We start from the raw sequence: 23,956 nt of genomic DNA, 5'->3' as shown, positions 1-23,956 counted from the left end.
TAGTGGGAGCCTCGCTATGGTAAAGCAAGTTAAATGCCACAAGTCTGCAGCTGTGAGCTTGTGCATAGCAAGCTGAGACCTACTTTGTCCTCACACATTTCTTCTGAGACCAGGAAGCTTAATACTTCTTTTGTGAACTTCCCTTTGCACTCTGCTTAGGAAGTGAAGTTAGAGACTGTAACTGTGAAGTAACAGACAGTCAGAGGTTGTCATGTGCAGCTAGAAAGTTGATGGCCATCAGGGCATATGTATACCAGGTGGAATGAAGGTAGATTTTGCTTTTTTGATGTTCTCAAAACCACTCAGGGAGTTACCTCACCATCTGAGAGACCTAGAAGGGACTTTCAACTCTGCCATAAATTGTTTGAGTCAGGATGGTGCCAGAGCTCCATGTAAAGTTCAGAGTGAACCTGAATGCTGTGAAAAGCATGCACACACACTCACACTCCCTTCCATTGTATACTATGACATATATTCTTCCCTCTGTGTTTCTTGCTGGAGCTCAGGGTTTCACAAGCATTGGAATCCAAGAGAGGACAGGGGAAAACCAGCTCATGTCCTGTCACCGGCTGCTGCCCATTTCCTTCACTGGCTTTCAGCTGTGTGCTGATTCTTGTTTGGCATGTGGGACACTTTCCACTCCCTGTTATTGTTTGACTCATGTGCTTTAATTTTGGAAATAACTTTTGAAATGTGCTGATATGTTTTATGAAGCATATCAGTATTACACATCTAAAATATGCCTGCAAGGGATCTTATGCTGCTTTCCTTTGACAGGGTGGTGAGACAGAGAACAGCCACAGACTCGTTGCAGCACAGTCAGATGTGCTGTAGGGAGCCAAGAGCCGGGCAGGATGCTCCTGCAAGTGGCAAAGAGGAAGCTGCATACCTGCATTGCTGAGGGATGATACATCACTGCTGTAGTTTGAATGAGTAATTGTGACTTTGACAGGGGAAAGCAAATAAACCTCCTGAAGAAATATACATGGTTTGTAGAAACTGTCACTTCCTCTTGAGTAAGATTCAGCCCCCAAATTCTGTTGAGACTTGTCAGGATTAACTAAGCCACATAGGTGGGCTTGGCACCAGTTTAATTTCATTCACTCTTTTTTCCACGGTATCTCTAAGGATAGCATTAAGGCCATGCAGCAGGAAGGTGGCTCCAGGAATGAGGGCTGTGCTCATCTTGGCTGCAGGCAGAGAGGGGAGCAGAGGGCTCACAGTCAAATTATCATGGCTGAAACAAAAGTGTGAGGAGTAGCTGGTGCTTTCTACTGGTGCCCTTTTCTCTCATCTCTGCATGATCAGTGGCATAGTCTTTCTTCTTGACTTGACTGCTTCTTCTTAGAGGCTATTCCTAGCATCAGTGCCCTTTGAGGAAGAAGGCCTATTTATTCAGTGACTGGAAAGTTAAAATCACCTGGTGGTGATAAGCAGCAGCAAGATAATCTGGGAAGAGGCTGCCGGGTCTTTTCAGCCTCTAACAGCTAGATGAGCATGTCTCAAAGCAGAAATCTAAAAGAGCTTGGACTAAAACAATGCCATCCATACTGACAGAGGTACAACTGCCCCTGAGAGGTTTTGGTAGCTTCAGCAGAAGGGGAGTTGCAAAGAGAGAGGAAGGAAGGGGACCCAGAAGTAACTGGGTATCCCTGTGTCTCCAGGCTGCTTAGGGACACATGGGCATCAGATTGTACTGCTCCAGAGGTGCAGAGGCTGTTATGTATGCCAAACAGCTCTGGTGCTGGCTTATGATGCCAAAAGTGTGTTTACTAGAGAAGGCAAGGAGAATGCACCTGCCATCACTACCCCTGCATAGAATACATGCTCATTTCCTACCTCACACTAGTGACAACAGCCCCAGTTCCACACCTCACCGCACCTCATCCATCCATGTTGCCTCTGTGTCCAGCCCCGAAGATGTGGCAGAGAATGGAGGCTAGCCAGTATTCCTTCTTATGGCCATTGCTCAACATAGAACCATGGGTCTTATATGGCTGATGACATCCAAACCTTGGTCTGAATATAGAGAAATTAACCCCCTTCTGGTGTTTACAAACTGTAATACCCAAGCACTTTGCAAATACTGATGACCTTCTTTGCACAACAGCACAGCTAGAGAAAACATTACAACAACCTTCCTGAAGTATCCACTGTTTTTTGATGCCTGGTTCAAGACAGCTAGAATTCAGCTGTAGAAGTGTGCAGAGCTGTATTGTCTGCAACACAACCAAGCACCTACTCTCTAGCCTGGACACTGCAAGGGCCACAGTGCATCTCACCTCTTCCTAAAGGAGGTGTCTAAAGTATGTTAGATGAGTCACCCTGTCGAAATGCATGTTTCCCTCCTTTGACTGTAAAAAGAGTGACTACTCTTGGAGGAAGGTGGGATGTTTGGAGTGAGGTGACATGAACCCCGCTGTGAGGTCAGAGCACAGCACGGTGATTTACAAACACAGACTGCAGCTCTCATCAAGCCGTGCTCTCCCTGAACTCCTACCAAGGAGGTTCTCAGGTCTCTGTCAGAGAACAAGGAGCAGTCAGTGATCCCTGAGGTTACTTGGGTGTCAAGGCTGTCAGCAGGACAATAATCATCTTTGCTGTTGTGGTAGTTCACTCTTGACCTTACTAGGGGGCCCTAACTCACATAATTCTCAAACCCCACCTTCACAACACAAGATGATGCAAATCCACACGTAAAATCCGAAATGCTCCTGGATTGGCTGTGGACCTAAGCCTTACCTGTATATGGTGGAAAAGTTTAAGTGTAGAAAAATCATAAGCAATTAATTCCTGCATATAACTTGCAAAGGGTAGAATCAGATGCTGTTGTAATGCTGGATCAGGTTAGCTCAGGCATCCATCCAGTAAATGTTCTCTAATTACCTAAGTGTACCCTCCCCAGACTGTCCAAGATGCTTTTTGACCCCTTGTGGTGGCTCTGTCTGTTATCTAGTTTTGAGGGGACACGGCCTTATGGGGAGGCACGACAGTGCACTCCCAACACCTGCCAGGGTGCAGCTTTGCTGCTGAAGCAGCCGTGGCTCTCGGACCTCTCAGCTGGGGCTGGTGTGAGCCCTGTCTGATTTACATCACACTGGTTATGACTGAAGATTTGGAAACCAGCATTTTGAATGCACTGGGTAGAGAAGTGTTCCCACAAACAGCCTAGCTGAGAAGTCTGAGCTGGGCAGTAACCTCTGACAAGAGAGGGGCAGCAAGTGTCCAGGGAGGAGTTTGTAGCTGGCTCAGGTGGATTGGGAAAAGGCCATGCACCTGTGGGTTCTAGAGATGCAACAAAGAGGGGCTGAAGGAAGGCCATGACCACCTCTTCACCTGTCTCTCTTTTCTCAGAAACAGCTGAAATGGAGCTGCTTGTTGACTAGTAGGGGAGGCTGGCTATGCTAACTGTGGTCCCTGGGCATGAGGGCGTTTGATGCCAGCTGGGATGTGGAGGCCTACAGAGGGTGTCCTCCATTTGCCCTCTGCCTTGTGGGGCACTTGTAACAGGACAAGGACATGCCTGCCACTGGCTCACTCTAAAGGAAGCCCAGAGCCCTCATTTTTGCAGCAGCATATTGCATCTGTGCAATACTCTAACTAGCATAGTTACATCTACAGTTAATCTCTGTGCAACCTTTCCCTTGTAGTCAATGCTCCTGCACAAGACCCTGAGAAGAGTGTGTGGGTTTCACCTCCGTTTGTGCCCTGTGCACACCCGCTGATGGGTTTTGGAGAATGTCTGTCTCCAGCAATGGCCTCAGGGACACACCAGGGAACTTGCTTGGATTGCAGCAGAGAGAGGGAGCGGGAAGGAGCTGCCATCTGCTAACACTCTGAGGATAAACAGACTGTTTTTCCATTACCACACTGTTTGTGTTGCAGAAGTACCAGAGGACACATTTCCAGTCTACGGCCCTGTCTGTTTACTTGCTGTGAAGGGGCTTGAAGGGGGAGCAAAGGCAGCATGACCTGGTGATCCAACATGTTAACCTGCTGTCATTAACTTATACCTTGTCATCTCCCAGAAGGAGGTTCTAACCCTAGGGGGCCACTAAAAAGGCCCTGGAGCTGCACAGAACACCCTGGCTCCTGAAGTGCTTCCTGACAGGCCAGCTTCTCCAGTAGACTCTGCTTAGCACCCAATTCACAGATGAATGCAAATAACAACATTTATGGCCTGTCTTGTCTTGTTTCATGACCGTTTTTCTCATAAAAGTAGATGACAGAGCCTCTCCGCCTCATTATTCCCCTCTCGTTCTTTCTTCTTCCTCCTTTTAATATCATTGCTCCCTCTATTCTTTCTGCCCCTTCCTTTTCTTGATTCTTCTCATTAAAAGCAGAAGAGACTTTTGCCAAGAATCATGCGAGTCTCCCCGCTCCCCCTCCTGTGCATGTGCGGCAGCACTGCCGGCTGCAGGGGCTCCATTTCTAGGCACAGCCCCGGACCACACGCGTGCTGAGCAAGCGGCACCGCATCCTTGCTCTTCTCCCTGCTGCCATAGGAGCAGCTGTGGGGACACAGGGAGAGGAAGGCCAGGGCAGGACACGCTCTCTAAAGGTCTAGATTTTCCCAAGTGACAGCTGACTTCAGTAAAAAAAAAAAAAATTTTAAAAAAAGTAAAAATTATGCTCTTTAAGATAAATACTAGATCCTAGAACATAATAGAACCCATCAGGAAGCTTTTATTACTGTTATTTAATTTGCCTTATTAAATTGTTACTTTTATTTCATACCTCTGATGTGGGATGGGAAAAAAAAAGGGTTTGCAATGTAAGTAACTTGTGGGGATGAGTAAGTAAATGTCACAAAGGTCCAGTAGTAAGTTTCTCCCAAATCACAACCTTTCCTTTTATCACAGATGCCTATAAATCAGGACAGGAATTATTTATCTTTCACTTATTATTGACTTTGTATTCCCTTAGGTAGGTGACATGGATCTGAAGGATTTAGAGGACATCAGAAAATCAAAATGTGCAGCAATAAACTATATTTATATTCCTAATGTGGAAAATCAAATGTCAAATTATGCATTAATATCAGTTCCCAGTGTTTAAACTGCTAAATGTTTGAGGTCAGTTTGCTTTGGTTTCATTTGGTCTTTAAATGAGACATTATTTTGACTTTGAACTGCTCATTGATCTTCCAAAAAACCTGACCCCAGCCTGGAAGTCTTGAAGGAGAGAGAGTCTCTAGAAACACTCTTTGTGATGCTTCCTTGTAGTTTAGAGGAAACTGTGTAAGGACAACCTTTCTCTCAGCATTCTCAAGCAGTTCTTAGCACTGAAAATAAGAGACAAGAGCACAGCATCAAAGGAGAGCAAGGTGAAATTTGGGAAGATGCAGGTAGTCAGGGAGAAGAAAAAAAAATAAAAGAAAAACCTTCTGGCTGTTGACAACCACATGAACAGTTTCTGTCAACGGCCAGTAGGTTTTTCCTAGTTTTCCCCTTTCCCCTAAACTGACTAGGCTGAAGTCTGGAAAAGGAAACTAACTGTTTTTTCTTACCAGAAGAGTCTCTGCTAAAGTTATGCTCATGTGGAACTGGAGGTACAAAGGAAGCTGTGCTCTGTGTGATCCCAGACAGAGAGGTTTCATGGACTTTTAAGGATCAGGGGGTGCCACAACTACTCTTGTACTTTTGGAGTCACCAAGTCCTAGCATCTGACTGTGAGTGGTGGCTGTATCAATCACACATGACTGAGTCTATGGGGGAGGGAAGAGCATTTCTTTTTCCGCCATTTCTCTCTGCAGACAATGAAGTGTCCCCATAGAGGCTTTTTGTTAGGAGCAGGTGAAGGCAGGTTGGTCCAAGGGGCTCTTTCAGAAGAGGGAGGCCTCTGTTCCCTTCCTCACACGCAATAGTGGATTGATTGTTCAACACTGGCCAATGGACTCAGGATAAAACAGCCACAGCGGAGCGTCCCTTCCTGTTCACAATCTCAGAAGAAGAGTACAATTCTTCATGACTGACAGCATGTGCTTTGAGGGAGTTAGCTGACTCTTAACATGCCTACAAGATAAAGGTGTAGCAGCAGAGAAGAAGGAGACCTATGATCTAGCACAGTGGGAGATGGTATTTTTACATGGCAGAGTGCAATACCACATAGCATGAGCATCTTGGGTTGCAACAGCAGGATGGGCTGGGTTGTTGCCCTCCAGGCTCAGCATCCCTCCCTCTCACCCACATGGCTTTCCTGCTTTTGGTTCTGGAGCAAACTGTCTCAAAACTAGCTTGAGAATCTTGACACTCAATTTGGTGGTGAAGATGCACCAGCTTTCCATTCAGCTATCAGTAAAAATGTATATATTGTTAATGGACCTAATGAAACCTCGCACTTGCTTTTTGTCTATGTCAGAATTCTGCTTTTAATCGGCAATTGTTGGTTCTCTGTCACTTGATTATTAATAAAAAGCTGGATTTATTTACTTGGCAGGCTAAACCACTATTATTAAAACAAGTCTTGGATATAAACAATCATCATAGTCCATCTGAATACCAATTTATCATTAAAAACATATTCATTTTAGATTAATGCTTGTGTGGGACCCAGCCATGCAACTTCTTAGTCACACAGATAAATGAACTCATACATGTAGTCTCAATTAATTCAATGGGACTACTCATGTGAGTAAGGCTTCCTCAAATGAGTAAGAGCTGAAGGATCTAGCCCTTAGGGAAATATATTTATGACTTTGTTGTTAATTCTCATGACTTATGTTTTCAATAAGCAAATGGTATTAATTCAGCTCACAATAGCTTCTTAATTAACCTCTGTACATCAGAGGCTTATTCAGGAATCTTAATTTAAAGCATTACTATCTAAGCATGTCATCATCCATCCCATTCCTCAGGGTAACAATTGACTATGTACACATGGCAAATGCTAATGGTGGGTTGACACAGTTCAAAGAGCTTCACATAATGAGAGTGGGAAAGACTTGGAGATGGTCTGCATGGAGATATTTTATCAAACTGGTTACTTTTCTTAAAAATGTTCTGCATCCACACCGAACACTTACTAAAGCAAGTGATTTGGCATCACAGATTGCAGTAAGTACTTCTCCCTATGACAGGAACATGTCCAGTTTTAGAGAGTTTGTCAACTTCAGAATTTGGGTGGTCCCTTTTCTGTTATTCTCCCATCCTCACTCTCAGTGCTCAGAGACCCCTGGCTTCAGCTGTCTAGGGTGGATGCCATCACACCCTTTAGACACAGGGAGAGTGTCCCCAGGGTACTCCCAAATCACGACACCTCCCAGCCTGTCTTAACCTGATAGATGACCAAGACCACATCCAGGCCAGGAAGTCCAACCAGGGAAAATTTATGAGAGCTACAAAAAATTGTATGATCCATACAGGTACCCTGGAAAAACAATTCATCAGTCTACTCTGTCATATAGCCTAAAACTGGCTATGAGAAAATGGCTAAATAATCTGAAAAATAAATAGATGCAGTTCAGCAAAACCAAAGGAATCATCTGCACAAATACAGGCTGAGAGAAAACAGCTCTATGTACACTGTAGACAGCATAACACAAGCAAAAATTATTCTTTAATATCATACTTGTATAAAAACCAAACTTCTTAAGAGCTAAAGATGAGTATCACATCTGAGATACATTAAGACATGCTTCCAATCTATGCAGGGCCTGACTGATACAGAGTCAAGTCTTGTGGACTTGGACTTCAAGAAAGATGTGAACCACCTAAAAACAGTCTAGAAGAAAAACAAAGAAAATCTTGAAGAAAAAGGTTGTCTATCAGGAAAGATCAGGCAAAATGAGGGGAGTTACACTTGAGAAGTCACAAATATATACGAAGTTGCCACAGAGGGAATAATTTCTGTTTTATAGCACAGAGGGCAAGAAGCAATGGGGGTAAATTACAGAAAAGAGATTTGTATTCAGAATTAGAAAAAAACCCAAACTGTAAGGACAGAGAATCACCTCAAGCTATTGTAAAGGTAAAGAAATACACCCATTCGAAAACATTAATTTATGACACTCAGAGTGACTACACATCTTTATGTACATGCAAGCCACACAATGCAACTTAATATCCATGGTTTTAGGAGAAGAATTTTATTTCCACAGGCTTTTATTTCCACCAGGAGATGAAGTGAAAGACTTTCTAGTGTAATTCTTTGTGAGTAATAGGGTCAATTCCATCAAACAAAAGTGGTACTAAGGAGAAACAAAATGAAAAGCAGTCATACTGCTTGAAATAATAACCTCACCACTTAGGAATATCCAAAGATTCTCTCTTCATTTATGAAAGTACTTACAAAAGTTCATTTCAAATATGGAGGAAAAAATAGGAGCCAGAAATAAATCCTCTATTTGGCATTTTTATTTTAAAATGCAATTTGCAAATTGTAGTGTATTGATAATTATATTCATCATCCCTCAAAGAACAAAGTCACCCCCACATGTCTGGAATAAAGGACCCAAACCCCCTGAGTTCTCAGTCACCCACTTCCATGAAAAGCCTGCAGTTGCTGAGGCCTATTTTTCCTCCTGTCCCTTCCTGACTGGATGTCCCACAGTGCTCTTAGGTGCCACATAGAGAAAACATACAGAATACTCGTCCTGCTAATGTGTGAGTTGTAACTGAGACAGGACTCAGTGAAAGGTGGCCACACACAACGCCATGAGATCAGAGCTTTCCAGGGAGTCAGGCGGGGCAGAATACTATTATGAGATCCCAGAGGTACTCTTTGGTATTATGTTTGCTTGCTCCATTAAATGTGTGATTTGAGAGGCAGATGGGGAGACAAATGCTTGCCTACCTTGGTGTTACTTACACAAGAATGTTCTACGGCTCAGGAGCAGAAACTATGCCACGTGACTTATGTTATTTATCAACCCTATGAATTGCAAATATATTCAAATTGCAATTGACAGCTTGTAAACAATCTGCAAACCAAGAATTAGCCTCTCCAGGGCATCGCATCTCTTTCTGAGTAACATATAAATATGAATATTTTACAATCTGGATGAAACAATTCATGAGCAGTCGAAATAGTAACACGCATGAAAACCATCAAATAATAATGTATTTATTTTGCTAATTATATGTTTGTCTTTCTTACCAAGCACTTTTTTCCCCTGTCTTTTTTGGTTGTCTTCTCTGAAATGAAAAAACAAAATCCAGTTGGCCTTAAATGCCTCTTCAGGCCAGAGAAGAGAGCTCTGTCTACATGCAACTGACAATGTCAAAAAAGACAAACCTCCTACAAAGATAGATTAGAAAGTGAGACTTAATGACAAATAGAAACAATACTGGTAAAAAAAAATAATAAACTAGAATCCCAGGCTCTCATCATACCAAACAATAACTGAGCATTATAGTATTTGTTTGCATACAAGCTGTGCCCACTGAGCTAATAGAAATGTTTAGAAAATGCCAGTAAAATCTGGTAGGGGGCAGACCCAGAGCCTTGAGAGTGTTTTTGCTCCCATCATCACATAATTAATTGATCCCCTCCTTGAACTAACGCACACACACATGCACACACTCACCAGCCTTGTCTGTGAATGAGAGGAGAGTAAGGAGAGTTGGACTGCTCTCTTTCTCTCCTAGCTGTATTTGCTCAGGGAAGAGGAGGGCTGGAGCTGCTGGCTGGGCTGCTAGGGCTCATGATGCTCAAGTGAGAACAATGCTGGATTAGAGGCGGGCTGCAGCTATGACTGCTGCTGCTGAGCCTGACAGATCTCAGGCTGTGCCCCTGCAGCCCAGTGGCCACCCCACTAAGCTTCATCTCTGCATTGAAGCCAACGCTGGCCATTCTGGCTTGGTGCGCAAAACAAAAAGGCAGAATTGTTGTGAAAGCACATTTCTGACTGCACAAGGCTACAGTGTAAAGAGGATACTGGAAGATGGACCTTCAAAGGAGGTGGTTAGTGGAAGGGGCATTTTTCATGCGATAGAAATGAAGCCCCGTGAAGCAGAATAGCTACATCAGCTTCTGAGATGCTATTTCTGGTGTGTCCTCATCTGACACTCCTGTCAGAGGGCTGTGAGGACACACTGGCAGCCTGTGTGTGCTGAAGAGGTCCATGCCCAGTGCGGGAGTTAGCTTTGGACATTTGCATGGAGAATAGTCCAGAGAGAAATAACTGTTTGTAGTGATCCGTGCTGGTAACACAAGCCATCTGGCAACAGCTGCTTCTGATAAGAATCCTGAGTCACAACACAAAGCAAACATGGTGTGTGGACGCACCCACTGCACATATCACTGTACCTCCTGGGTCAGACCTGGGCCCAGGCTCAGAGCGGCACCTGGTAGTGGGCCTAGCTTGGTGCCCTTGAGATAGCAAAGGGCCCAGACAGAGGGTCCCACTGCAGTTTTCCACCAGCACAGGGACTTAATCTAGATTTCTCCAGAGAGAAAAATATTCCTGTTTTCCCATCCTTGTTGTCAGGTATATCATACTGAGGATTTGTTGGCCTAGGAGATGCTACATGTGTGACAGTTGTAAGTGCCATGTGGCAATGAAAGCTGCTTTGTCGTGACAAAAAATCTTCCATAAATTTTTCTTTGTCTCCCTCCCTTCCTTCCTTCCTTCCTTCCTTCCTTCCTTCCTTCCTTCCTTCCTTCCTTCCTTCCTTCCTTCTCTGCTCCCTTCTCCCTCTCTGCAATGATGTTAAACACTGATGCCCCATTTAGGGACTTGTGGAGAGATTACTGGCCATTAGAGCTATCCACAACCACTGTTGTTCTTTCTCACGTCCACACCCTCATTTACCTCCAAGACAGGTCATTTCTTGATTAACATGACTGCCTCCCAGGTGCACCCTTTGCTTGTCACTTAGCTGAGGCATGAACAGGACAAGGAGTAGGTGGCCTAACCCACTGAGATGGATGGTTTCTCCAGGCATCCCTCATCCCTCCCGCTCCCTCTGGCTGCCCTCCGTTTCCCGGTGGATCTTGGGGTGATTGCGGTTGCAGACACACACACAATTTGGTGTTGCTCTGCTCTGTGCTGGGAAACCTGATAGGCCCCTTCACTCCCAGCCTGGAGGCAGCAGTGGATGGTAGAGATGCTGGGCTTTCCTCCCCACCCGCTGGATGCACAGTTGCACCTCCATGTACAGCCCCGGGTTGCAGTTAGTGTCCATGTGGCCAGGGAGAGGCCAGTTTTCCCTTCAAGTGTCTGATGAGCTCGTGGAGTTTGGCAGCAGTGACCTTGGGTGGGGAGCTTAGGAAAGGCAAGACGCAGCGTGCCCTCCTGCACCCTCACTGCCGGGCACTGCACCTGGAAATGGAAATCGAGTCTGTCACAGGAAGCCTTTCCCCTGATGTTTCACATGGCTCAGCAACATGTGAAGGACACTGTTTGTCACTGCAAGAGCTGATGGTAGGGGTGGGAGTTACAGGTCAGGCAAAGGAAGGGAGGTGATAGCTATCTGACCTGATTCCAATCTGGAAATAGAATCATCTCATTTATTCCTCTTCGCAATCTGCCCAAATAGGATCGCCTAACGCAAAACACTTGCAGGATTCCATGGCTCCCTTAATTTCAGATGCTTAATAACAAAATGAGATAAAATACGAAAAAAATGCAGTATCTTCATCTGAACTGATGTATCTGAATTGATATATCAGTGATCTATATCACACATGTTGTGCCACAGGACAGAAACCTGATAGCAGCCATTCATTGTCTTCCTACAGACTTGGACCTAATCTACCATTTAGCTCAGTGCTATAATTTCACTCTACTGTGAAGATGTTGCAGACCAGATCTTTTCTACTCTGCAGTGTATCATACCAATGCAGTCTGGGGCAATGACCTTACACAAAGAGTTGTATGATGCTACAGATAACCCTGTGGACTTTGAAGCATCATAAGGGCTTCATGCACAGAAGAAAGTCATGGGCTCCATTAGGACTATGGAGCTACAAGATGTCCTGTAAACAAGGCCTGGGACTTCAAGATTTCAGCTGTGCTACTACCCCATGACAGAGCATTGGACAGTTCATTCCTCATTTGGTCCCACAGATGTTCTTTTCACCCACTGTACATTTCAAGCATTTTGACTGCAAGTTGGAAGCACTGGCATGAGGTATGGTAGCCTAACAGTCACAGCATCCATACATTTCTGTGCAAGAAATAGCCATGACAGTAGGATGCTCTACAGCCCTTTTGCAGCGGCTGTGCAAGGAGAAAAGGGCTGCTGTGGCTCTGTCCTGTTTTTTCCTTTGGCTTCAGAGCACCCTGAAATTGCAGTTCATGTGCTCCCCTGATCATGGGTACTGTGACAACCCACATGGCATCTGCATGGGGTGACAGGAGAGAAGCTTGAGTGTCAAGAGCAGATTTAATGTGGGATACCTTTACTATCCCCTTTCTTCACCAAAACTGGTATGTGCTTTGGTGGGTGAGACACAGTCATAACCCTTCTCCATTTAGATGAGGGCTGCACCAGACTGGAAAATGCAGAATGTATTTTCGACAGAGGGGAATTGTATTCAGGGATCTGAATCTCGGCCCATTAGGGTAACATGCAGGAGACCCCACATCTGGAACAGCCTGGTTACTTTTCTTTCTGTTACATGATACAAGTCTGTTCTTTTTGGAGAGCTAGTAACTCAAACACCAGCCCTTAGGTTTGCACACAAAGACCTGACCCTAGGCCATCCTGCTGAGCCCCAGCCAGAGAGTGGGCACCATCAGCCGGAATAAATCCCATCCCCACCACCTGCCCTGGGGTGCCTTTCACTGTGGAAACCGCCCAGTTCACAAAGCTTATTCTTACATGTTGGGGTTTGGACTTGGCAACAAAGAGCCTGTGTGTGCATTTTATTATGTTTTCTTACTTATTTATTTTCTGGGATGGGTGTTTGGAACTCAGGCCAGTGCTAAAGGTCTGGGCTGACCTCTCCTCCCCATCAGAGGCTGTCTTCTTGTGTGATCCCTGCCTGCTGAGGCACAAGGGAGGGCTCCTCACAATCTGAGAAACAGCTTCGTGGGACTATTGTTAGTCTTCAGAACCCCTCCACAGAACTGGGGAACGGACAACGTTCACAGTGAAGGAGTATACGAGGCAAAAACTTTTTGTGTGGAAGATGCCAAATTGAATCTGAGGCATTTGGAAAACCACAAGAATACTCCAAGGCCATGGACATTATTGCTGCTATACAACAAGAAAACCAGAAGATTCAACAGACCATAAAATGAAGGGGAAAATCATGTTTTCTTGCCTCAGGAGGGTTTGAAAATTCAGTGCTGCTGCTGCTACTACCACCATTAAGTATTTTTCATTGATGTCAGTTTGGGGGCAAAGCTTAGGTGAACGACGGCTCAAGGGCATTTAACCCTCCAAATGCTTCACAAACATTAATTAATAGAGCTGGGCAAATAATTTGCAGCATATCATCCAATGAATTCAGTGCTTGTCTCTGCTTGCAGAGAGCTAGTTTGTGCCCTGTTTTTGCTCTGCTGAGCAGAAAAATAAGTTTTTTCCTCAGCAGTGCTCAGTCTATATGGTATTCAGGGTTTGGTGAGGAGGGCAGACCCTTCCACCCAGGTGTTTTCTCTGTACAAGTGAACAAGGTGAGGGCATAGATGTTGTTCTTCTCCCCTCTATTCTAAGGTCAAGTTGGGAGCTGCAGTAAAACAACAGCATTTCATGGCATGCAGTGCTGCTGGCCTTGGTGAGGACCAGGCTGTGCTCCAAGGGGCGCCCCTCGCCCTGCTCCTCCTGGGGTTGTGCTTGTCGCTGGCTCCTGCCTGTGCCTTCAGGCATCAAACCATCTCTACGCTGTCCTGAGTAAAATGAGCTTGCCTGGCGACAGGACTATGCTGCTGCAAGTGGGTCTGCCAAGATGTAGTGCCAACAATTTCAGCCTGCCAGGGATCGTCCTTTCTCCAAGTGAAAAATAATGAGGCATACTAAAGCAAATATAATGAACACAAATAGCTAATAAATAAGCACATGAGAGCATGCTTTAAAATTGTATAATATTGTTAATAATTTTTAACCTGAAACCCTACAAAAATTTTAAAAATCACAATTATTTTCTGGAGATATTTCTAGCTACACATGCATTTGTGAATGTGTTTGTGTGTGTGTACAGATGTGTGTGTGCCCCTTGGTAGCCTGTGAGGCCACCGCTTTATTGGAAAAAAATTTAGCAGAGAGACGAAGATAACAAAGGTGACTGTGACAATAAATTTACATTTCAGGAGAACAGTGTACAGCCCAAGGGAGACCCAGTATATGACTCCTATAAGTGATTTGATAGAGAGAAAAGCCATAACATGAGCTCAGCTCTCAGCAGACCTCAGAGAAGCCATGAGAGGGAGGGGAGTGGGAGGAAGATATTATCCTGGCCCCCAGCATTTTTTCAGCATTTTTTCAGCAAAGTGGGAAAGCTTTGTTTGCAGTTGATATATTCCTAGCCACCAGTTTTAAACAATCGTAAGAAACAGATCTGTCGGAAAGTTTTAAAGGATGGAGTGGGCAAGGATTGATGCCATGCGCTCTCCATACACAGAGGGTTTCAAAACTCAACTGAACAAGACCCTGAGGGCTTGGTCTAATCTTCAAGTAAGGCCTGATTGGCCCATGGAGTAAACACCTCCAAAGGTCTCTTCCCAGCTAAATCGCTCTGTGATCCTACGAAACCAGGTTTCATTTGTATCTGTGTCCATATCCAACTACTGGCTGATGGTGAAAAGTACTGGGCATGGCCACAGTGGAAGGCTAATATTGCTGCCAAGTGAGGAAAATCACGTAGATGAACTTGTTAGCAGCTGACAAAATCATCCAGAGTGCCAGAACTAGTTGTAGAGGGGGATTTTAATTAATTAGAAGTTTCTTGGGAAAGGATGCGGAGCTGCCTACAAGTTTTTGGAAGTCATCAGTGGCCATTTCTTATTCAGAAAGTGGAGATAAACAGAATAGGGACCTATTCTAGGTTTGATTAATGAAGGCTAATAAGAGGCACATTAATTGTAAAAGGGAGACCGGGTGAAAAATAACATAGAAGGAAAAATCTATTGACAGATAGTGACAAGAAAGCTGGTGCATTAAGGTCTCTTTCAGAGGGACTAACAAAGAAAATCAACTTCCAGGTAGTGAACACAACAATAAACTTGAACTGGTGAAGAAATGGATGAGATAACGCTTTGGTAAATTAAAGCTTTCTAGTTGGCAGAGGCTGCTGCACTTTATTTTAAAATCTTTGAAGTATTGGCTGCAATAAATTAAGGGCCACTTCTGATTGCATGTGACCTGAACAAGACAGGAGAGATGTCAAATAACTGGAGAAAGGTTTTTCTGATAACAAAAGCAGGAGGGAAAAAAAGAGAGAATTTGGGAATTGCAGACTAGTCATCTTCAACTTCTGAAAGAGTAATGGAACACATAATTAAACAAACTTCTAAAAACTTGGGAGATAAAAAGATTCATAAAAATTTACATGGGCTTGTCAAGAAAAAGCCTTCTAGAATTTAACTATTTTTCTTCCTCAGCTAATGACAAGAAAATTCGAAAAAGAGAGATGGACCAGTAAGAAGCCATATCATCCCACCTGGCACAAACATACAATGTAACTTTCATATCATCACACAGAGGGCCAACACACCAACAGCTCTAGAGTCACTATCGCTTCAGTGCTGACCTAATGCTCTATAATCCTCCAAAATCCTGCTGCCAGACAGGCCCAGAACTCCATACACTCTTCTGTTCCTGACTTAGGCCCCAGCCTGCAGAAGAGTAAAAGCAAGCCACATTATGCAGTGTTTGCCCCTCTCCTTGTCTTCTAAATAAAACTAGTGTGTGCCACAGCAAAGGTAATTTCTTCATTGTGTCATGGCACTGTTTCTAAATCCAAGCTGGAAGAATCCTGCTGGGAGAAATTCAAGTCCGTAAATAATGCTCTTTATAATCTCAAAAGTTCTACTTGCCTGTCAGGCTCCTTATTACTTATCCAGAAATATCCTATATTAATTAAAAGGTCTAATATGTATAAAAAAATATAGCTTGCCTACTTTTTTTAGTATCAGCTAGAATGCGGGATCATATGATCACTCTGTATGTTCAAGCCAGGGAAACCATAGGGCATAGCAAATTAAGAAACTTAGAAGGGGTAGTTATAATTGGTTCAACAATGATAGGATGCAAATGCCAAGAAGAGGAAAAACTAGCCGTGGAAAATCAGACCCCCGAAAAGAAAAGCTGAGTTGAATGGTATGTGGATTTAATCATCAAAAGTAACAACAACATTTGTAATATTTACCACCCAAAATAGCCTTTACCGTGAAAACTTGCTGGCAGTATGGATTAATTAGATGTACATTAATGACGTAAATAATGATTTGCTGGTATTTATGGAGGACTTCAGCAACACCTATAGTTAGTAGCTAGCATCTATCTTGGTTAAAATAAAATAAAGAATCCACAAAAAATTATGCTGGCTTGTAAACTTCTAATACAATGTGCAAAGACCTCTAGGGAATTGAGCATGGCTGCCAAGGGGTCAGAGATAATTGTAATGCAGGACTGAGAAAGAAAAATAAAACTGGCTTTATTACAGACCACGGGACAAAACCTTTATCTTCAGGGACTGTAAATAAGCTGGAGGTAGAGTGGTTTTAGAGGACAATGGAAGGGGCTTGGGTGAGCAGGGGATGGGGAACAGGGGATGGGGGGCAGGCTGCTGTCCATCATGACTGTCCCTGTGGCCCGAGACAGGTACTTCTACCCCTGGTACCCAGCCTGATGGTCTTGCTTCTTCTCCTGCTTTCCTTTCAAAAACTAGTAGAGACAGAGAAGCAGGTGGGCAGTACTGTACTTCACTCCTGCTGGGAAAGAGAAAGCTCTTTCTCTTTTCAAAGCCATGCTGTAAACCTATGGTCAAAAGAGCAAGTCACACCAGGCAAGTATGTGCAGACAGCCTCCTCCTCTAAAAAGCAATTGATAACAATCCCAACACCCCCCCACCAGTTACAATGTTTATCTGTGTCCCAATACCCTACCACAGCCAGGAAAGACCTTTCCTCCTTGTTAACACCTGCTCCATCCCTGCTCCATCCCACAGTCACACAGAGAGAGTCATGTGCCCTGCAGCACCAGTATGTTCAGCACAGCCCAGTCAGTGAAGCAGCTGAAGGCTTTGCTCCCAAGTGGGATGCTGAGGGAGATCAACTCTTATGAAAAGGCAGGTTAACCAAGAGGGCAGGGAGAAGGAAGAAAGGGAATTTAATTCAAAGGGTTTCCTCTGGATGGCAACTAACCTCTGCCTTGGGCTGCACGGCAGCTAGAATGGGCCGTGCAGGAATGGGGCTGGTGTGCTCAGGTGTTAGGGCTGAGAAGGCTGATGCCCCTCTGGAGCAGGGTCTGGCCCCAGAGAGGCTCTGACTTGCAAGATTGGAACAGCAAGAAGACAGGAAAGCATTAGCAGTGTTTCATACAGTCTTTGGTTTTTCAAAGCCAGTGATAGAGGATATGCAGTGGAGTTGAATTTACCGAGTTCTTTGATACCACTGTCTCATGAGACAGCACAGCACTTAAAAAGTAGTTCAGATAGGCTTTGCACAGACACAGACATGAGGGACTACATGTTGCCAAGTTGGATTAAAGAAAGCATGCACGAGTGGTAGAATCCCAGTATATCCATCTGTAGGGAGGTATCTGTGAAGAGACTGCAAAGAGATCTGTTTGAGGGCAAGTTTTGAGGTTTGATCTAAAATATGCAAAAATCAATGAGAGACTCTACCTTTGCTCGAGTGAGGTTCAGATCTTTATTCAATGCATCTATTAATCACCCATTAAATTAATTAATGACATGTTAACGAATGTACAGATACTGGAAGAGATACAAAAACCTGATGAGAACAGGGAAATTATAAGGATTCAGAAAGCAGAAATGAACAAAATTCTATTATAGATGGGAGACAAACACAAAGTAAATAAATTTTAAAAACATAATTCAAATATTTAGTAACACTGAAGCATGAAATATAGAGGTCTTGGGTTCTGGGGTGAAAATAAACTGCAAATGAAGTAGTTCACCAGGTGCTTTCACCAGTGAGGTTTATTTTTATTGCAATTTTCAGTTCAGACTCACACTTGGCAGTGGGTAGGTGGGATTTTCTCTCAGCAGAGCTAGGGACTGGCATGCAACATTCTGCCCAGATGTGGGGGCACCTCTGTGTGTACATGGACGGACAGCAGCAAGCCCACCCAGCCATGCCAGTGATCAGGAAGAGAGCAATGATCCAGCATCCTCCCCCCCAGCAATTGCCTGCAGAGCCTGTTAACATAGAAAGACTCCATCTGACTACACCCGGGTTTGGGTTATATTTTGGGTTGGTCTTGAGTAGAAACTTTCATACTTGATTTCATAAACATATGTCTGTTCTTATTCCTTGCACTTTACTTGGGAGAGAAATATTTAATACACTTCTAGAAAAGAGTCCTCTCATCTTGTTCCTCATCACAGTCAGGCAATTTTTGTTGGTATTTCCCTTTGCCTAAGGAGATGAGGTTGCTTTATACTTTGCCATCTGTATTGAGCTCCATATGCTTCTCCAATGAAGAGCAGAATCCTGAGGCCATGTGAAGTGTCTCTGCTTTCGCTGGTGGCACAGCGCTGATGGCTCCCGGTTAGGATCCAGTCCCAGAAGCCTTCTGGATTTGGAAGGTGTTTTTACCACTTGCAGTGACTGAAAGTGAGTCAGCTTCTGCAAGCTTCTCATAAACCAGCAAACAATATTTAGAACTGCCTTTCTTCTAACACGGAACAAGGAACTAGAAAAATAGGATAATCATAAAGCTTTCTCTGTTTAATCTCTGAGTTCTTAAATTGGACTTCCCTGAGATCTCCTTGTCTAGCTCCATGCTATAACTCTGGAAAAATCTCATGAAAATATTGAAAGGTGTGGAAATAAAACTGAAGAGTGGAAAACTTAGATACAAATCCAGAAAGAACAGGCATTATATTTGTACTGTATCAGGCAGTTTTCTCAAGTGATACTTCTATTAACTTTCAGGTGGTTAGACCTAGACGGGTCATGGAAAAATAACTGTACATCAGTCAAAGGAACTGACTGGATGATAAGCTTTTATTTTTCTAACATCCATGATATTAGGGTAGTGGCAAGAAATCTCCTAAACTCTTAACTGTTACATTAAAGCCTTTGCTTTCACATGCAACCATATGGATCCAGGAATATAGTTTATTACAGGTATTTATATATTCAAGACATTTGAAAAAAGAGACAAAAATAAAGAAAATAAAGTTTTTTGAGGGACTGCTGGAGGGTCCGTTTGAATCTCAGTGAGGGCAAATTGACTCACTATTTAGGAGAGCAGAAACAGACAAGAACGTCTTACCATAGCAAACATTACTAAGAGCACTGAGTGAAGATGGGTAGGACTTTCTCTTTTTGCTGCCTTCAGAAACTAGTGAGGACACTTGCATACGTAGAGTCAAGCGCGTGGATTTCCTCACTGATAACACAGGGGCATCCTGCTGCGTAAGTGCTGCCGGCTCAGGGCTCTGGGCGGCTCCTCCCATGGGCAACTCTTATGATTAATGAGTAATTTCCAGAAAGGCGTTTAATGTCAGCAGCTCACACTGATTACAATAATAATAATAATAATAATAATAATAATAACAACAACAACAACAATAATAATATTATAATAATCATCTTATTCCATGGCTTCTGCCTGAAGTCAGTGACTACAGACTTCATAACAGAGTTGTCACAAGCTGCTAAATGCAGATGTCAGCTCTGTGAACTGTGGTGATGCAGATCATAATCTCCCTGCTTCAAATGCACTGGCGGGCTGAGGACTTTGTGCTCGTCCAGGGCTGCTGCAGAGAGGGAGGAAAAGCATTGCTGAGGCAGCTTGCAGAGCTGGACACATAACCAGGTCACTTCCTTTCTGGCAGCTTATAAAAGTGAGAGAGGAAGTCTGCAGCGTACACTGATGTGAGGTGGAGGGAGAAACAGGGGCGGGAGAGAACAACTGAAATGTGCACACACACACACAAAAAGGGAAAAAAGGAAGAACCCTAATAATGAAGTGCGTAAGACCTCTTCATATTAAAGAGTGATGAAGTCATTTTAAATTTAGGTCAGAAAGCAAGCACCTGTCAGCACTGATGAATTGTGTATTATTTTCTGCAGCTTTGCAGCTGCTGTATCCTCTTGACTGACCTTGCATCTAAATACTGAGGATCACAAACTCATGGGATGTGATCGCAACAAATTCACACTGATGTCTGCAAAAAGCAGGATGCGGCCTCCAGTTTGGGAAGAAATCATCTAAAGACTCAAATTCTCCTCAGGGGATGGGGAAGATGAAATGTGTTGGTAATTGTGGCATCTGTGCATGTGAAAGGGGTGAGCCTGGCTAGAGGTGATATCTGGCCACATCTGCTGTTTTAACTCAGTGGAGGGTGTGTAGCTCTTGCCATATTGGAGTATGGCCATGTATACTGCGGCCAGCATCCTGCTGCTGACCGGGGTTGGTGCCGGATGCTTCGGAGGAAGGTGACACCCTCCCCTCTCACCTCAGATGGTGAACGTGGCTGATCATTGCACAATCCTCCACAGGGCTCAGGGAGGCCAGACAGTGACTTCAGTCCATGATGAGCTTCCAGCCTGGAACATAGAGATTAATGGCTATAGCAGTAGCTGTCCTGGTCAGCATAACTGCAAAATGCCTTTCCTCTGTATGAATATCTAACCCTTTCCTGAATCTCATCACACTTTTTATCTCAAGAGGATAAACAGAAGCCAGGCTGTCTTTGCTCCCTGCCTCCACCAAGTCAGGGACTCAGCAAGGATGTAGGATGCCGCAGTTACTACAGTGCATCATAACATAGCACATGTGATGGACCACCACATCAAGTGTGGATTCCCCCTTGGTGCAGTGCTCTGTGGCAGCCCAGCTGCAGCTGGTGTGCATGGCTGCTGCATAGGCAGGAGAGATGAGTGACTAGGTTGGAAGCCTGACACTTTGTGTTGACCAGCCTGACAGGCTCCAGGCAGATCTAGGCTCTGTGCTCAAGTTTTTAACACTGTACTGAGGGCTGAGGGGCAAGTAGATAGGAGGAAGAGAAGGAGAAAGAGCAGCATGATTTAAGGAATGAGGGGCAGTGCCTTAGAGGCTCTGTCCTGCAGCGGCATGTAGCTCCAGTTTCTGGTTTGGCACCTTGTGTTGTTGCCTTTAAAATATAGAGAAAATACTGAACTGGGCAACATAGTTTTCAGTGCAATGGTTATCTTCCTGACTCTTTTAGGAGAGTAAGAAATCAATATGCAGCATCTTTTCTGTTTATCTGTTTTCAAATGACAGTTATTTGCTTTTGCTCTGGACAGTAACAATGTGAAATAATAAGTACTTAGCAACCAGCACTGCACCCAGAACAGTTTATCATTTACTTGCAGCAGGTTACACATTGTAAAATGACGGAACCGAGCCCTGTGTTAATGTTTAACCAAATGTTAACTCCACCCTGGCAGCACTTGGATATCACCCCTTGAAACAGATCTGCAGGTGCATTGCATTTCTGAACAGCTCTGGTATTCTCACTGTAGAGCACAAATATCCAGGAAGAGAAGGGGATAGTTCCCCTACGCAATGTACAGGATTAAGTGCTTTAAAAAATATAACACCACCATTTCCAAAGAGCACTTTCAACACTAAATATTAATGCTAATAGTATACCTGACAGGAATAATTCTGCTAGTTTTCAAAGAAGTTTCACATTACTATAGTATGCAATAGAAACTCTATTCAAGAAATACTGCCCTGTTCACCAACAGCACCAACCCTGCTGATCAGCACCAACCCAACTTGATGAGGACTTCTGCTTTGGTTCAGTTTACTTTTAGTGTTCAGGCTGCTGCCCTTTTGGATTACAGCCAGCAGTGGAAAGCAAAAATCTTGTGTGAGAATCTCCAGATATTTTTTAAGTCTCAACCTGAAACAGGATGTGCTGATGATCTTGTAAGAGATCTTGGATTCATGTGATTTCTGGTGCAATCTCATAGATTTAGGAGATGTTTGAATAATTCAATAAAGTCCCCTTGGGCTCACCACACTTGGGTGCTCATCCTCTAAGAATATGAATCTCTATTCATTCACTACTTACTACACTGATAAACTTTCTCTTAACATATCTATTGTAACAAGGACTGTATCCACTGCCGAAAGCTGGTCTTTCATAGGAACTCTTCCAGGCTGGATCCCACCCTGATCACATTCCCTCCATGAGTAAGAATTTGCCAGGTGAGATCCCTATTTCCTTTTACTTTTTGGTGTGCTGAAAATTTATTCCTTATTCTTTCTGCTTCCTTCTCTGTGTCTGTTTAGATATCTATATGATTCCCCTAACCCTGAATACCCCCCTGGCAGTAAACAGAACAGCAGGGTTATGTCTCTTTTCTTTTTTGCTGGTACCAAGAGGATACCAGATATGAGGGGGGGTTTTGGCTAAAATTAATGTGCTTTTCAACTGTGGAGTAGTAGAATAAGACTTTTTTTATATATCACTAAGTTAAATGAAGGCTGGGAAAGTTAGTATGATAACTGAAGTACTGGATTAAGGCTTTCTTTGACCAGCTGGCATCCAGTTTTCCATTTGTAAAATGCACATAACACACTTTGCTGCTGCTTCTCAGGAATTTTATGGTAAAAAAAAATAATTATTGACTTAGTATGCACAAAGTTGAAAGAAGATATCTATTATTTTCAGACTGATTAGTGACTTCAGTCACAAGATCCAGATTTTGTGTAGAGAAGAAAACGCACAAAGATGTTATTTTGAAAACTTTGTCTCAGTCTGAGCTGAACATTTTTAGAGTGTGAAAGTCCTCAACCCTTTTGCCTCAATCTGGATTTGAAGGTAAAGACCATAGTGTTTTGTCTCGGCTAAACTGTACGCAGAAAACTACATCAAACATTGGGATCTGCTTAGGCACAGTGTGAAGATGCTGTGAACAGCAATGCAAGAACCATGCAGATTGCAGAGGGAAGCCCTGGCAGGGACCACCTCAGTTTCCCTGTTCCCTGGGCTTTCCCAGGGCCAGAGGCTGCCAGGCACAGAAAGCAGAAGCAACCCAACCAAGTGTAAACTGCCACAACAGGATGGGTGAGGGGATGAACAACCTTCCCACTTCCAGGGCACTGCAAGATGTATCTATAGATAGATATTTCCTACTAAATGGACTACCTGGCTCATGTGCTGACTGGGAAGCAGATCCAGGGAGGACTGGGGAGAGGTTCATGGTGCACTGCCGAGGGGAGTGAGGAGGAGGAGGGGGAGAGGTGAGACCATGTCGGAGAGGAAGCAGCAGTGGTGGCAGCTGCAGTGTAACTTGCTGAGGGCAAATTTTAACAGGTGCTTTAGAAAACAGTTGTGCTTTTAATGGCTGCCCTGCTTGCTGTACCAAACACAGCCCTGAAACCAGCCAGCTTTCATTCCCAAGGCATGCAAAAATCTCTGCAGCTTCAGCTCAATGGGATGCAGTGAGCGGTTTTATACCGAATACATCCAGGAGGTAAATGCTCCGTGGTGATGCAGATCTCCTCCCTCACCCCTGGACAGAGGGATGGGGGCAGACGGCAGCCCAGCAGAGCGACAGCTCTCTCTCCCAGTGTGATACCTCTTTATTGGTGCCAGCTGAGTCCTGAAATCTCTGCTTTGGACAGATGAAACACACGCTTGTATATTAAGATGGGACAGCTCTAGGGCACAGCCACACTTGGCTCTGTTTATTTCATTATCTTTCATTTATTCTTTGGTGTTCACCCTACCAGAAATAAAATAATAATGAGACAGATAGATTAAATAAACCAGAATCTCTGCCTAAAGATTCAATAAAAATTGAGTTTAACTGTCTAGTAAGATCAAATAAACAAAAAACCCCTCTTAATTAATTTTCCTTTCCGTCTTCCCTTCTATTTAATTTAATTTAAAA

Source organism: Athene noctua, chromosome 1, assembly GCF_965140245.1.
Source record: "Athene noctua chromosome 1, bAthNoc1.hap1.1, whole genome shotgun sequence".
NCBI classification, from domain to species: domain Eukaryota; kingdom Metazoa; phylum Chordata; class Aves; order Strigiformes; family Strigidae; genus Athene; species Athene noctua.
Note: the sequence above shows the minus strand (reverse complement) of the source record.